Source organism: Budorcas taxicolor, chromosome 5 (assembly GCF_023091745.1).
Source record: "Budorcas taxicolor isolate Tak-1 chromosome 5, Takin1.1, whole genome shotgun sequence".
Lineage (NCBI taxonomy): Eukaryota > Metazoa > Chordata > Mammalia > Artiodactyla > Bovidae > Budorcas > Budorcas taxicolor.
In genome coordinates this window covers 94,554,020-94,571,282 of record NC_068914.1, presented here as the reverse complement: position 1 = coordinate 94,571,282, position 17,263 = coordinate 94,554,020, and positions in this window count along the sequence as shown.

Below are 17,263 nucleotides of genomic sequence, written 5' to 3'. Positions count from 1 at the left end.
TGAAAGTTTCCTATTTTTCCACCAAGAAAGTAACAGCTTACATGCAAATTATAAACTTGTCTATAGATAACACAAATATAATTGTATATTAGTTGGATCCATCAGTGGGTTTCATCTCTAAGTTTAAGTCTCAGCTCATGTCTATTGGCTATGTGTACTTTGTAAGTCACTAAAACTCTGTCTCGGTTTCCTCATCTATAAAACAAAGGAAATTATAGTATCTCATAGAATTTGTGCAAACACCAACTAAAATAACAGATATAAAAGTTCCTTTTCAAAGTGTAAAAAAATTGTAAATATTGTCATGAACAGAATCTATTTACCTCAATAGGAGAGGAAATGTGCATTTGTACTGGAAAACTACACATGATAAAAATTTTTTTCATAAATTGGTCTATAAAATCCACAAGCAAAAACGAGAGTAGATATACTTTTAAAATCTGAAAAAGTTTCCATCTATTCCCTCTTGACTCCAGTATTGTATTTATCATTATTGTTGTTTGTTGCTCAGTCATTCAGTCATATCTGACTCTTTGTGACCCCATGGACTGCAGCACGCCAGGCTTCCCTGTCCTTTATTATCTCCCGGAATTTGCTCAAACTCATCCATTGAGTCGATGATGCCATCCAACAGTCTCATCCTCTGTCACCCCCTTTTCCTGACCTCAGTCTTTCCCGGTATCAGGTCTTTTTCGGCATCAGGTGGTCCAAGTGTTCAGCTTCAGCTGAGGTTCAGCTTCAGCATCAGTTCTTCCAATGAATATTCAGGGTTGATTTCCTTTACGATTGATTCTTATCCTTGGATTTATACAAAACTGTTTCACCTATAGGCATTAGCAATATAAAAATGAATAGTTTTCAATATGTTACCACCTCGGGCTTTTGGACTCTTTAATTAATAGAAACTGATAGGAGGCCAGATGAGAAATTCAAGCTCAGCTTTTTTTTTTAACTCAAGTTGCAGCTCAAGTAAAAATAAGTAACAGTTTTCCTTGCTGCCTCCCCTAAGTGGTATGAGCTGGGTTCCTTAAATGTAGTGAGGAAGGAGTGTAATGAGGGGTCAGACAGGAGGGGTGGCTTAGGTGGGCTGCCCACCCCCTTCTTGGTGCTGTGTGCAAAATGCCCATCCGGTACCCTGCTTTTGCTCCCCACATCTCAGAAGTGGCAGTGGGTTTTGACCTTTGTGTGTCTTGTTCATAATTTCCCCTAACTGCACGAGCATGCAGTGATTTTAGTCCTTTACAGTTTCTTTGTATTTTGTTGCCCAAGCAGATGTTCTTCCTGTTGCAGTTAATGGTCCCAGGTCACAGGCCCCAGCCTGTCTCCAGTGCAAGAACTAAACACCAAGTGTCACACCAATCTAAGAAAGAAAAGATTCAAGCAGTCTTTTTTTCCCCACTATGCTACCATTTCATATTTTACAGCAAAAATCTGGGTATTTTTATCCCAAATGTTCTCTTTTTTCTTTAACCCTGTAGTTTTGCTTTGTAGACCCTTTCTTAATTTCTTTAAACTTAAAGGGGATACTGTGGTATAAGTTCAAGAGTAGATATTTACACCTAGTTATATATTTTATGAGACTTTGGGGTGTACGTTTGATCTGAATTTTTTGTTTTGCTCACCACTACTTCTTGCAGCATGAGTTTCTCCTTTTTAATTCATCTCTACTTTTCCTGGATTTACTGCATCAAGAAATTCTCTCAAAAAGTATTTAGGTAGTAAACTTTCTGAGGTTCTAGCAGATCTGTCTTTATTTTATTTTCACACTTGAATACCAATTTTCTGTATAAAGTTATTGATTAAAACAATAGTACTGTCTCGAATTGTGAGGATATTATTACTGTATCTTCATGCATCTAATGTTGTTAATAAGCAGTGTGATCTAGTTTGATCTTTTTGATTTTTTTAAATTGGTAAGTTTTTTTTTTTCTTGAAATTTTTGAGATTTTTCTCTTTATCTTTGGCTTTTGGACTCTTCACCTCACTGTTTCTAAGCATGGATGTTATTCACCACCATCACCCCAACACCCCATTCTTTCTACCCAACATTCAGAAGATCCCTTCAATGAATGCTGCTGCTGCTGCTAAGTCGCTTCAGTCCTGTCCGACTCTGTACAACCCCATAGACGGCAGCCCACCAGGCTCCTCTGTCCCTGGGATTCTCCAGGGACTGGAGTGGGTTGCTGTTTCCTTCTCCAATGCATGTATGCAGGCATGCTAAGTCACTGCAGTCATGTCCAACTCTGTGCGATCCTATGGACAGCAGCCCACCAGGCTCCTCTGTCCACGGGATTCTCCAGGCAAGAATACTGGAGTGGGTTGCCATACCAGAGTCATTATTCTATTTCTTCAATTATTTGTTTATTTTTTCCACATTGCTTTTTCTTATCATCTCATTTAATCTTAAGGTCCTCTAGCATCTAGGTGTATCCTCCAGGACATAGCTTTGCTCTAACAAACTCTTCTTTGCTTGCACTTTTTAAAAAATTAATTTATTTAATTGGAGGGTTTTTTACAACATTGTGGTGGTTTTTTCCATACATCAACATGAATCAGCCATGGGTGCACATATGTCCTCCCATCCTAAACACCCCTCCCACCTCCCTCCCCACCTCATCCCTCTGGTTTGTCCCAGAGCACCAGCTTTGAGTGCCCTGCTTCATGCACCAACCTTGCACTGGTCATCTATGTTACATATGATAATATACATGTTTCTATGCTATTCTCTCAAATCATCCCACCCTCATCTTCTCCCACATAGTCCAAAAGTCTGTTTTTGCATTCAACTCCGGGTATAGCCCTGTGAGAGATTCCCTTATAGCCCAGTTGCTAAAGAATCTGCCTGCAATGCAGAAGACCCAGGATCTTGGGTGGAAAGATCACCTGGAGAAGGAAATGGCAACCCACTCCTGTATTGTTGCCTGGAGAATCCCTTGGACAAGGGAGCCTGGCAGGCTTCAGTTCATGGGGTCGCAAGAGTCAAACACAACTTGGCCACTAAACCACCACTACCATAGCCCTGTGAACCATCATCCAGTTCCGTAATTTAGTCTTCAGTGGTGTCTACATTTTTTAGCTGATCTATTCCTTTCTCTTTTTTATCAGAAGTTTTTAATTTCTATTAAAGTAGTTTCCCATAACAGCATTTTCTTTATGATGGACAAAAAATGCTTCAAATTCCGAATGCTGCCTATTTTGTTTATCTTAGGGATTTTTCCCCCTGTATTAACTCTGTTTCCTCTGGGTGATTTTTTTGTTTGTTTGTTTATTGTCCGAGCCTCTCTTTCAAAACACTTGACTTTCCTTATTGACATTTTTTAAATTGCTTACTCACATTTGTGTACTTATAGACATTTAAGTTGCATAATATGGCTCAAGTATCAAAACTCACTGTTCAGAGCACTTCACTAGTGAACTTTGACCTCAAAGTGGAAGCTGAATATAATCATCCCCCCATTCAATTAAAATGCTAACTGCCTATGGCCCAGGCCTTTGTAAACACACACCAGAATTTGATAGTATTCTGGAATTTCCTTGGGGAAATTCACATTTTTTTCACTTGGATGGCATAGTATATTTCTCATCTGTTCTATTTCTTCAAGAAATTCCTTGTTGTAGTCCTCTGTTGACAATCTTTATATTGTTTTAACAATTGGGATACATCTGGATCCAATCAGCCAGAAGCTTGCCTATACCTCTGATAAAGTAAACTAATGAAATAAGTTTATTTTAATGTCTACTTTATAAAGAAAGAAACTAAGAACCAACAAGTTTTAGGAACTAGCCTTAGACCATACAATCAGTAAGTATCAGAGCCAATATTTGAAATCAGTTCCAGAGAACACACTTTTGACAACTTTTGCCTAGTGTTCAAAACAGAGTTTAAAAAGCTGAATGACATTAAGGAACATTATTGGAAAATATAAAGTGACCTATAGCCCACAAAGTTCAGGGAAGCTGATCTTTATTTATAAATCTGGGAAAAGTGAACATCCCAAATGTCCACCAGGATATGAACTTATATAACACACACAAAAAAAATGTTGGTTTTCTCCAAGACTTGAACTAAAATTGGATAGACTATATTTATAGTTTGAAAAAAGTCAAGAGTTTCTTTCCTTCTAGTGGTTAAGTATCTATTAATTTGTTTGTTTTAAATTGGAGTTCTGACATAGTCACTTATGCCATACTTGTAACTAAAACCAAAAACATACAGGAAATTGACAGTCAGCTTTCTCATGAGAAATTTCAAGTGTATTTTCTATATGTGAACTTTGGAATTAATATTTTCAGAAACACAAAATTGTTAATAAACCTCTACTATTCTTCAGTATCATTTTTCTTATATGTGTATATATTTTCACTTTGTGCCCTTCCTACCAAACTTAATTTTGTATTCTTTATATTCTCATTTATTAATTTTTTATTGGAGGATAATTGCTTTATAATATTGCATTTATTTCCACCATACATCAACATGAATCAGCTACAGGTATACATATGTCCCCTCCCTCCTGACCCCTCTCCCATCTCCCTCCACATCCCACCCCTCTAGTTGTCACAGCGCTGGGTCGAACTCCCCGTGTCACAGGGCAAGTTCCCACTTGCTATCTGCTTTACATATGGTATGTATATGTTTCCATGCTATTCTCTCAGTTGGTCCCCTTCTCCCTTTCCCCTACTGTGTCCGCAAGTTTGTTCTCTATGTCTGTATCTCCGTTGCTGCCCTATAAATAGGTTCATCAGTACCATCTTTCTAGATTACATGTACATGCATTAATATGCAATATTTGTCTTTCTCTTTCTGAATTACTTCATTCTGTACAATAGACTCAAGGTTTATCCACCTCATTAGGACTGACTCAAATTCATTCTTCTTTATAGCTGAGTAATATTCCATTGTATATACATACCACAATTTCTGTATCCATTCATCTGTTGATGGACATCTAGGTTGCTTCCATTTCCCAGCTATTGTAAAAAGTGCTGCAATGATTTTAATAATACAACTTTATTGTCCATATTCATTATACTGTGCATTAGATCTCTGTGGATTATTTTCTACTCATAACAAGTTTGTACCTTTAAACACCATCACTTTTATCCTCTCCTGCTTACCATCCATTTTGTTCTCCATTTTATTTTCTAGTTTTTATGGGTTTAACTTTTTTAGATTCCTCATATAAGTGAGGTTGTATAGTCTTGTCTTTCTGTCTGACTTGTCTCACTCAGCATAATACAATCGAGGAAGATCCAAGTTGTCACGAAAGGAAGGATGCTTTGCTTTCTTGTAGCTGAATAATGTCTCCTGGTGTACATGTGCCACATATTTTCTGTCCATTCATCTACTGATAGGCATCTGGGTTGTCTCTGTATCTTGACAACTATGAATAATTTTGTGATAAACATGGGACATTTACCTTTTTCAAGTAGAAATAATTTTGTTGTTTTGTCTAACTGTTATATATTATATAATTTAATAATTACATAATCTTAATATAGAAAAAGTACGATTAGCTATAAACATAACATTCAAAGATAACTGCTGTTAACATTTATTGAATATTCTTCTATATGTTTTTAAATCATAAATAGATGATAGAGAAACAGAGGAATGCTTAGAGAGAAAAAAATGGCTAGATTCTAGTTTTTTTTTTTCAAATAACACAGACTAGCACTATACATATTGTTTTTGAAAACTATTTTTCAGCTTACAGTGTATTTTCAGCATTTTTGCATGGCATAAATAACAACCCATGTTGTAATGCCTGTATATGCATTCCATTTTATAGTTGTTCATTGCAATTTAGTTAAAATATGCCCTCCTAACAATCATTAGGATGGTTCTAATTTTTCCTGATTTAAACAACACTGCACTTAATCGTACATATTTACCATTGTTGTGTTGTATATGCTTGGAATAAATGCCTGCCTTAAAGAGGACTCTCTGTTTCAATTAGCTTGAATTCAAGAAAAAGTATTCCAATATAAACGCCCTATTTCCCTTCCCACTCTACCAAAACAAATGTAATTTTTCTTTTTATCCTTTCCTATCTAATATTATTTCTTTAAAATTAATCTCTTCATAGATAATTTCTGATGAGGTTAACATCTCTGATATGTTCACTGAATTTATATTTTTTGTAAAATTATTTTATTGACATATACTTAATTTTACAGTTATGTGTTACATTTTACTTGTTGAATACTAAAATTTTATTTTTGTTAAAGTTATCAGCCATCTGTCTATTTAGCAACACTTTTTCTTAGTCATCTTTCTTTTAATGTTGTTAATGAAATTTTTATCCAATAGAAGATTTTAATTTTTACCCAAACTACTTAATCAATCTTTTCCTTTATGATGATTGCTTTTAGGGTCAGGTTTGCAAAAATTATCTCCTATGATTTTTAAGTCTAACACTTTTAGGATATCAGTATTAACACAACTCTTTAGTCCAAATTGAAAGTGTTTAAGCAGAAGCATATTTGTTTGTAAAAAAAGAATTAAAGTTTAATTTTATATTGTTTTGTTTCCAATGGCAAGCCATTTCATTTATTTATTTGATGAATATTTATGGAGCATAGCCTATGTGCCAGTCAGAATAGGATATGATCATTAACTAGAAAGTATAGTCTTGACCATTGTAGTACCTATAATTTAAACAAAATGGAAACAAGAAAACAAATAGGTAAGTACAAAACTTGTGGTACATACTACCATGCAAAATAATAGGTATCCTGACAAAGAAAAAAGTAAGGACAAATTTAGACAAGATGGACAAGAATGGCCGCTCAGAAAGTTGCTAACTGAAGGAAAAGAGCCAGTCATACAAAATGCAGGGGAGCATTCTGGGCTGTGAAAATTGAATAAGAAAAAATTCAAAGTAGGAAAAATCCTCAGAGTGTTCAAGGATTTCTTTGTGAAGCACCTGATGAAGCCTTTTTTCTTATTTTCTACTGTGTCATCTTTTATTTATTAGTGATCAGGTAGTACATTAAATTATATTACACTCCCACAAGAGTAGTAAAAATTTAAACTCTAACATATTTTACTGAGAATATGGAGTAGGTTTCTATTACTTTGAACATTGGCAAGAAAGTAGGGACAGCCACTTTAGAAAACAGTTTGACATTTTCCAGTAAAGCTGAATATACATTTACCTGTGACTTAACAATTCCACTATTAATTATATACCTTTGAGAAACACATACACTCAGAATAACTGAATATTTATAACAGCATTATGACTGTACCAAAAAAAATTGAAATAGTAAAATGGGTAAACAAGCTTGTGGTATATTCTACAATGGAATACTACATAGCAAAAAGAATGAACCCACTACAACTATGTAAAAGAACATGGAAGAGCCTCAGATACATAATATTCATATTAAAGAGCAAGATACAAAATACAAATAACATTTCAGTAATAAACTAAATAAGTCCTGGTGATATAATGTATAGCGTGGTGACTGTAGTTACTAATACTAAGGTGTATATTTGAAAGTTGCTAAGAGAATAGATCTTAAAAGTTCTCATGACAAGAAAAAGATCTGTAAATTTTGTGAGGGGATGGATGTTAACTAGACATTGTGATGATCATTTCACAATGTATACAAATATTGAATCATTATAAGCCTAAAACTAATATAATGTTATGTCAGTTATATTTCAATTAAAAAAAAAGATCTGCTAGAAATTATGATTATGAAAATCAGAGTAGTGATTGATTCCATGGGAAAGCAAAGGTGCTTCGATCAAGAAGGCTTCTAGGATATAAGCAAAGTTCTGTTTCTGGAATGGGGTGATTGTTGGATGGGCTTCATTTTGTAATACGTGTATGCATAAATATTATATGTACATTTATATATGCATTTATATATACATAAATATTATATGTACATTTCCACATCAATGTTTTGATGATGTTAGGGTGGTTTTAGTTTGCTGGGTTATTTATTTGTCTGTTTATTTGTTTCTTCCAGTGTCTATCCCATTTCATCTCTACTCTCCCTTACATTTTATGCATTGGACACCTGCCAATAATGTATCCCAGAACTCCTCACTAGCAGGCTTCCTTTCAGATTATGCCAAGGAAAGCCACCCAGTAGCAAAACTCCTGGCCATCAGTAGGCACACTGGCCTTCAGAAATAGCCAGCAGGAGGTTTTATAGCAGTTAGTGATGGTTTTGTGAATCATTCATTTTGATGCTTTTGGCTACCATGATCGCTGACAAGAGTTTCCAATTATCTCTGCCACTTTCTGATTTCCCAACTAACAGCTTCTCTTGACTCCTCCTTTGCCATATGGTACAGTTCCCTATTTCAAATCTGCTCCTGCTTAAAATGCCTAAGATCTTTCTGTTTTCTGATCAAACCATGCCTTATACAATGTTTTATTTTTAATTTTTAAAAAGTAAACAAAAAATGAGTTTTTCTGATCTAGTTTAATCTGCTAATTATTTAAAGTGGAGAAATTCAATGTTTCTGTAACTGTCCCCCTATATAAAAACTTGGATTTGCATAATAATTTACAGTTTCCAAGATACTTTTTCATTCATTGCCTTCTGTAATGCCAGATTTCTTGTTTTTCACAATCACTTTATTTCTAAAAACACAGAGGAATGACATTTTATAAAACTTTGGAGTTAACAAAGCCCTTTTTATCTCAGTCAATTCTACTAACATTGATTTAAGACAAGTTTTATTACTTTCTCCATTTTTAGATGAAAAAAATAAACTCATTTAATTACAGTTTATTTTGTTTAAATGAGCAAACAAATCATGTCTCATGGCATTTCTACATTTTGGCAATATATGTATGTGTATGTTTTAATCTATCTTAACTCTGAGTTAGTCCTCCTGGTATTTCATATTGTCAAATATGTTTGCCGTAGATATTAAGAACTTATGAATATTTTAAACAAAGGAATTTTAAAATATAATTTTAACCTATTGAATCTAAGCTCCTAGTCCTCTCTCTATAAAAATGGTGATATAGGACTAAGAAGTTTTCTTTCCAGTTCTATACAATATTCAGGCTCTGGGTAAATTACTTAAAATCAGATAATACAAAATCCTTCATGGGTCAAACATGTAAGAACATTTCAAAAGAAGTGAAGATAAATGTGAGAAAAATGTAAGAGAAGAATGAAAATTCAAAATACATGTAGCTATCTCAGCCTCTTAAAAACGGTCCATACTTCTGATTGGAAGGAAGGGACACATATTCTGGGGTACTGAATAAGTGCCCCAAATAAGTGTTATACATTAGCTGATTTAATGATTTAACATTAGCTGATCGAATAATGCTACAGATAGTTATTACGTCCCATGTTTACAGGTTAGAGAACAAAGGCTATTAATTCTCCATCTACGTTTGAAAGTCTCCAGCTTCATGTATCCTCTGAATACTAACTCTCTGCAGTCTTGAAATTCTGAAAATTCTATAATTGGAGGGTTTTATCTTTCTCAGTTTTAGAGATCAAGTTCTCTCTGTGTCATTCACAGTTCTCCATGTCTCCTGAGCAGAGACACCGATACCCTTTGTTCCAGACTATCTTCTTGAGGATGTTTGTAAAGCAAAAGCCTTGGAAGTTAGACATACTATCTTCCTCTGTTGCGGAGGGTTCTTGCTATCCAGGATCATAAAAATAATGTCTTTTTCTGAGGCAAAAGTTGGACAGGTTTCCTGGAAGCCCCTTTATAAAAGATTTGGGTTTCCTAGTGAAGGATTCCTTAATGTGCCACAAACCCACTGTGGTTGCTCATCATTGCCCCCTGGTTCTTGGGAACAGGGAGAACCTATAGTAGCATGAAGCTTGTGCTGTCTGCTCGCTGTCAGTAGTTCAGTTGCCCAGTCATATCAGACTCTGCGACTCCATGGACTGCAGCACGCCAGGCCTTCCTGTCCATTACCAACTCCCAGAGTTTAATCAAACTCATGTCCATTGAGTCGGTGATGCCATCCAAACAAGTCGCAGTAACAGAGTTCTTTGTCTCCGATCCAGGAATCTCATGTCTTGCGGCAGTCTCCACAAAACTGAGGCACTCTAACTTGTTAGCTGAAAGTGATGCAAAATCCAAACCCTCTGCAGTTTTGGACACAGAGTTGCTTGTATATGAGAAGTGGTGGAACCTATATTGAATTTGGATTGAAACTAGGCTTGTCTAACCCAAAATCTGTGCATTTAACCAGTATGTGACACTATACAAAGATAACAGTAAGAAGATAATCTTGATCTAAGTAAGCTGCCCAGTGCATAAATGTGAGCAGTAAACTAGTCCTGGAAAATAAAGACTCCATTAAAAATCTTTTTTCTTCTTGAGATTCAAGTGTGTGCTCTTGCATATTCTTCCCTGATGCCCCTTAATTCCTACATCAGCAAGGAAGAGTTTCTAGTAGATATTATTTTGACTGTGCAATGAACCCCCAGATTCCCTTTTCCTGTCACCAGTAGAGGAGCTCAAGTAATCCTTACTTAGGGCGGCCTTGCACTCCTGCCTTCCGCTGACTTATTTCCAGGATAACCTTGTTTAGACTCAAATATCTTTAAGGAAAAGTCCTTCCTTCTATTTTACATTTTCCTTAATGCCCCACACAGTGTCTCACATGGAATGGCTAGCAGATGACTGTTTGCTAACCGATCAGCTTGCAACAAAGACAGTTTGAACATGCTCATCAGATGTCTGTGACTCTCTGTGTTCTCTATGATTTACTGTTGAACATCTGTAAATAGTTGGGAAAAAATGCACCTCGGCAAACTGTTTTCACTTCACGTTCAGTTCAGTCGCTCAGTCATGTCCGACTCTCTGCGACCCCATGAATCACAGCACACCAGGCCTCTCTGTCCATCACCAACTCCTGGAGTTCACGCAAACTCATGTCCATCGAGTCGGTGATGCCATCCAACCACCTCATCCTCTGTCGTCCCCTTCTCCTCCTGCCCCCAATCCCTCCCAGCATCAGGGTCTTGTCAAATGAGTCAGCCGTTTGCATCAGGTGGCCAAAGTATTGGAGTTTTGGCTTCAACATCAGTCCTACCAGTGAACACCCAGGACTGATCTCCTTTAGGATGGACTGGTTGGATCTCCTTGCAGTCCAAGGGACTCTCAAGAGTCTTCTCCAACACCACAGTTCAAAAGCATCAATTCTTTGCAGCTCAGCTTTCTTTATAGTCCAACTCTCACATCCATACACGACCACAGGAAAAACCATAGCCTTGACTAGATGGACGTTTGTTGACAAAGTAATATCTCTGCTTTTGAATATGCTGTCTAGGTTGGTCATAACTTTCCTTCCAAGGCGTAAGCAACTTTTAATTTCATGGCTGTAATCACCATCTGCAGTGATTTTGGCGCCCAGAAAAATAAAGTCAGCCACTGTTGCCACTGTTTCCCCATCTATTTGCCATGAAGTGATGGGACCGGATGCCATGATCTTCGTTTTCTGAATGTTGAGCTTTAAGCCAACCTTTTCACTCTCCCCTTTCACTTTCATCAAGAGGCTCTTTAGTTCTTCTTCACTTTCTGCCATAAGGGTGGTGTCATCTGCATATCTGAGGTGATTGATATTTCTCCCAGAAATCTTGATTCCAGCTTGTGATTCCTCTAGCCCAGCATTTCTCATGATGTACTCTACATATAAGTTAAGTAAGCAGGGTGACAATATACAGCCTTGACGTACTGCTTTTCCTATTTGGAACCAGTCTGTTGTTCCATGTCCAGTTCTAACTGTTGCTTCCTGACCTGCATACAGGTTTCTCAAGAGGCAGGTCTGGTATTCCCATCTCTTTCAGAATTTTCCACAGTTTATTGTGATCCACATAGTAAAAGGCTTTGGCATAGTCAATAAAGCAGAAATAGATGTTTTTCTGGAACTCTCTTGTTTTTCTGAAGATCCAGCGGATGTTGGCAATTTGATGTCTGGTTCCTCTGCCTTTTCTAAAACCAGCTTGAACATCTGGAAGTTCATGGTTCATGTATTGCTAAAGCCTGGCTTGGAGAATTTTGAGCATTACTTTACTAGCGTGTGAGATGAGTGCAAATGTGTGGTAGTTTGAGCAGTCTTTGGCATTGCCTTTCTTTGGGACTGGAATGAATACTGACCTTTTCAGTCCTGTGGCCACTGCTGCGTTTTCCAAATTTGCTGGCATATTGAGTGCAGCACTTTCACAGCATCATCTTTCAGGATTTGAAATAGCTCAACTGGAATTCCATCACCTCCACTAGCTTTGTTCATAGTGATGCTTCCTAAGGCCCACTTGACTTCACATTCCAGGATGTCTGGCTCTAGGTGAGTGATCACACCATCGTGATTATCCTGGTCATGAAGATCTTTTTTGTACAGTTCTTCTGTGTATTCTTGTCTATGCATAGTCAAATTCTAGCTTTGTGGTATGTTTTAACATCTAATAAGCCCAATTCATCCTCATTCTTTTTCATTTTTCAGAATTTTCTAAAAATTCTTGAACACTTACTCTTTTGTCATAATTTAACAGCTTTATTGAGATATAACTAAAATACAGTAAACTGTACTTGTATAAAGTGTATATTTTGATGCATTTTAACACACATATATACCTATGAGACCATCATGACAGTCAAGTTAGTAAATATAGATATCATCTCTGAAAGCTTTCTCCTGTTGGACATTTCCTCTTAAAGATGACCTTTAACATTAGCTTTTAAAATCCTATCAGGTTTTTATTGTGTGTACACTGATTATAATTTTGAGAAGACTTGACATTTGCAGTAGTAAGTCTTCCCATCCAGAAACACAAATTCATTGTGGCTCTGCATTCAGGTATATAATTAGATCCTTGAATAAATTTTTATAGATCATAGGATGTAGAATGTAGAAGGAATAACTTTGTAATAGTACTTTCATTTCTGCTCTTATGATATATTAACAGATGAATCAACTTTAATTCAGTGAGATTGCAGTATAATTTCTACAGTGACATAGAGAATTGCTGATAAACCCATCCTTTGAAGAGCATTTTCTGAGCAGAGACTAGAATTGGGAGAGTATCATTGCCTTTCAGAAAACTGCTTTAGGACCTCTAAACCATGTCCTCGTTTGGGGTGACAGGGATCACCTAGGTTCTCTTCCTTTGCATGCTCTGCTATTGCAATCATTTCCCAGTTTTCCTTTGAGTTGCTTCCAATTCTTTTAAGGAGAAAAATTTATATTTTGTTTATTCCAAATTCATTATTCTGGGCCATGGACTTATTTGCAAAAGTATGGCTCATCTTAATTAACACTCATGAAATGTATTTCTTAGCTAATAGCATTTTAATTTAGCTGAACACACAAATTTCCTTAGCAATTAAAGAGGAAAATATGTGTGGTTCATGTATCCAGCAAATGCTCTGGTATTCAGTTTGATATATCTTTTGCACTTGGTTCTCTGTGGCTTTGCTCTCTGCCACTATTTTTAGTCACTTGTGAGTGAGAAGCCAAGTGTCAGTTTCTATGCAAGAGAGTCAGATTTTCAGCGCTTGCATGTTATAAACATCAGTGATAATATTGACAAAAGATATGATGTACTGAACATTTATTCAGTTCCAGAGGCTGTTCTAAGGATTATTAAACCAATAACCAATGGCTAAGTATCTGACAAGTATGTGTGTTCTAAGGATTATTAAACCAATAATCTAAGGATTATTAAACTGACTTGTGTGCGTGCACTAAGTCGCTTCAGTCATGTCCAACTCTTTGCGACACTATGGACTGTAACTCACCGGGCCCCACTGTCCATGGGATTCTCCAGGCAAGAATACTGGAGTGGGCTGCCATTTCCTTCTCCAGGGGATCTTCCTGACCCAGGGATCAAGACCCACGTCTCTTAAGTCTCCTTCATTGTTAGATGAATTCTTTACCACTAGCACCACCTGGGGAGCCCTTTTAAACCAATAACTTACCATAACCACATAGGTTTTACTAGGTACAATTTACAAACAGGATATTGAAATGTATAAAGTTTAAGTTAACTGCTCTAGAAAATGGCAAAGCCAGAATACAAACTGAGATGTATTGGGATTCACAGCCTCAAGCTATTTCTCTGCTACCCTACAGCCTGCTCTTAACCATGAAGCAATTTACCCACTGTGCTAGTAATCTTATGGCTGCTGTAACAAATGTCCACAAACTGCATAACTTAAAACAACAGACATTTATTCTCTTACAGTTCTGGAGGCTAAACAGCCAAAATCGGTATCACTGGATAGAAATGAAGGTGTCAATAGGGCAGCACTTTCTCCAGACACTCTTGGGAAGAATCCGTTCCTTGCCTTTCCTGCAGCTTACCTTCCAGCTTCTGGTGGCTGCTGGCATTCCTTGATTTGTGGCTACATCACTCTAAAATTTTTTTCTATCTTCACATCATTTTCTCCTTGGAGTGTATGTGTCTTTCAAGTCTCCTTCTGACTTTCTTTAATGAAGATATATGTGGTGACATTTATGGCCCTTCAGATAATCCACAATAATCTCCCCCTTCTCAAGATCATTAACTTGAACACATCTGCAAAGACCCTTTTCACAATAAGGTGCCTTTTATAACAGGAAGTAGGACCTGTTATCTTTGGGGACCATTATTCAGCCTTGGAAAAGGCAGTGGCACCCCACTGCAGTATTCTTGCCTGGAGAATCCCATGGATGGAGGAGCCTGGTAGGCTGCAGTCCATGGGGTCGCTAAGAGTCAGACAGGACTGAGTGACTTCACTTTCACTTTTCACTTTCATGCATTGGAAAAGGAAATGACAATCCACTTCAGTATTCTTGCCTGGAGAATCCCAGGGATGGGGGATCCTGATGGGCTGCCGTCTATGGGGTTGCACAGAGTCGGACACGACTGAAGCGACTTAGCAGTAGCAGCAGCATTCAGCCTACTCTACCTACTCAGTGTTCCAACTGAAGAAAAAGAAAGACAAGAATAAAGGTAACGTTAATATTTCTTTAAGACACTCCCATTTTAAGTTTGGAGAGAGACTCTCGTTCACCAATAAGATGAGCCAAGAGAATTACACAGACACCAAACACTCCCAGAGGTCAGAAATGGATTTTTTCACTAATCCTAGTAAGTCATCAGTGTTGAACTTAGTACCTTGGATATAATAGATACCCAAGAATTATTTGTTGAATTAAAATTTGGTAAAACATAAAACTTTTAAAATCTAATTCATTAGTTATGCTACTTATTGATGGAAAAGTTTAATTTTTTTAAAAAAGAAAACAATGCTAAGAAATAGGTTAATCAGGTAATAAGGAAGGACTAGGAATTTAATGATATAAAATTGTAAGCCATAAGGCTTACAAAGTATCTTCAGGAAAACAAATGGAATATAATTTGGTTTTAATCCAACAAAGTATGTTTTTCCAACAAAGTGTTTTAAAGAAATTTTTGAATACTAAAAGGCAATAGAATTTTCCTTGAGCAGTTCAGACTCAAGAGAGTGAGATCTTTACAAGTCTAAGTTGAAACCATATCTTCAAATGCTTAATGAATTTACAAAATTGTTTACATTGACACGTATAATAGCATAGTCATCTGCAAATAAAATGCAAAGCCAGATAAATGGCTAAGTATCCGACAAGTATGTAGATTATGAGTTGTTAACACTGAGAAAATATTTGTTTTCCTTTGTCATTATTGATTTCTAAAGAAAATTTAAAAACATATTAATTATAAAAACAAAGGACACATTTTGGCAGGTATTATTAATAGATATCGATGTGTCTACCATGGTTGTGGTGATGGTATCAGTAATGTCTGCATATATCCAAATTTATAAGATTATATACATTAATATGGGAAGTTAGATAGATAGACTTAATATATACAGATATCAATATTGATATCAATTGCATCTCAATAAAGTTATTAAAATTTTAAAGTAGTTTTAAAACATATGAATTAGGTTAACAGGAGTCTAACACGGGAGATGATGTTTTGTATTGATGCAAAGCAAAGAAATAATAGTACTATTTTGTCACAAGGAAACAAAATTTGGGCTAAAATTCGAGTAAAAGAATGCATACTATTAATCTCTATCAGTCTGGGAGCAAGATAATACAAGCTAAGTAATGTGAAAGTTTTAAAAATTATGTTTTCCATTTTGATGTTGCTTTACAGACAGCAGCTCTTTGTACCATATCAGTATAAATGCAATAAGAAAAATAATTTCCTAATCTGAATGACTCTGATAAAGCTTCAAAGAAATATTAAATTAGTATTTGGGAAAATAAGGAGAGACAAAGTCCTGAAAAAAAAATAACAATCACAAGCAAGCCTGGTCTGAACTTTTCTCTACTACACATTCATAGTTATAACTAAAACTGTCCATGGACAAAGTGGTTAACGGTAGGAAATCTTGAAGATCAGAATCATTCAAAATGGATTCAGTCATAAGAATACCTACCTATTAGGTTGCTGTGAGTATTAGATTTGATTACACCCCAAAGGCACTATGCTCCCTGTGTCAACATCAGCCAGTGGCAATAAACGTTAACTGTTATGGTAAGGATATTTGTACTCTTCATTCCTTCTGTTTAGACAAGGAACTTGACAGTGAACTCAACAAGCATTATTAAAGTATCCTCAGCAAACAATTTGATGAATCATTTCCAGCTATTATATTCATGAATATATGCCATGACTCAGAGCATGATTTATTACTATAACAATGGAGAATATTAAGTTAGCAGGTTACATTTTATTTCAACAGAATTAGAATTAAGACTATTAAGAAAGTTGCTACAGAACAAAGTTATGGAGAGATCATTTTACCGAGTCATTTAGACTTTATGCCCGTTGCTTACCAAATCCCCATTTATACATCTCCCCATTCCCTGGAACCACCACTCCATTTCTTGATTTTATTAACTTAACTATTTTGTTGTTGCTGTTCAGTTTCTAAGTCGTGTCCAACTCTTTGTGACCCCATGGCCGGTAGCACACCAGGCCTCTGTCCTCCGCTATTTCCCAAAGTTTGCTCAAATTTATGTCCACTGAGTCAGTGATGCTAACTAACAATCTCATCTTCTATGGGCCATTATTTTTGCCTTCAATATTCCCCAGCTTCAGGGTCTTTTCTAATGAGTCAGCTCTTTGTATCAGGTGACCAATATATTGTAGTCTCAGCTTCAGCAGCAGTCCTTCCAATGAATATTCATGGTTGATTCCCTTTAGGATTGACTCATTGGATCTCCTTGCAGTCTAAGGGACTCTCAAGAGTCTTCTCCAACACCACAATTTGAAA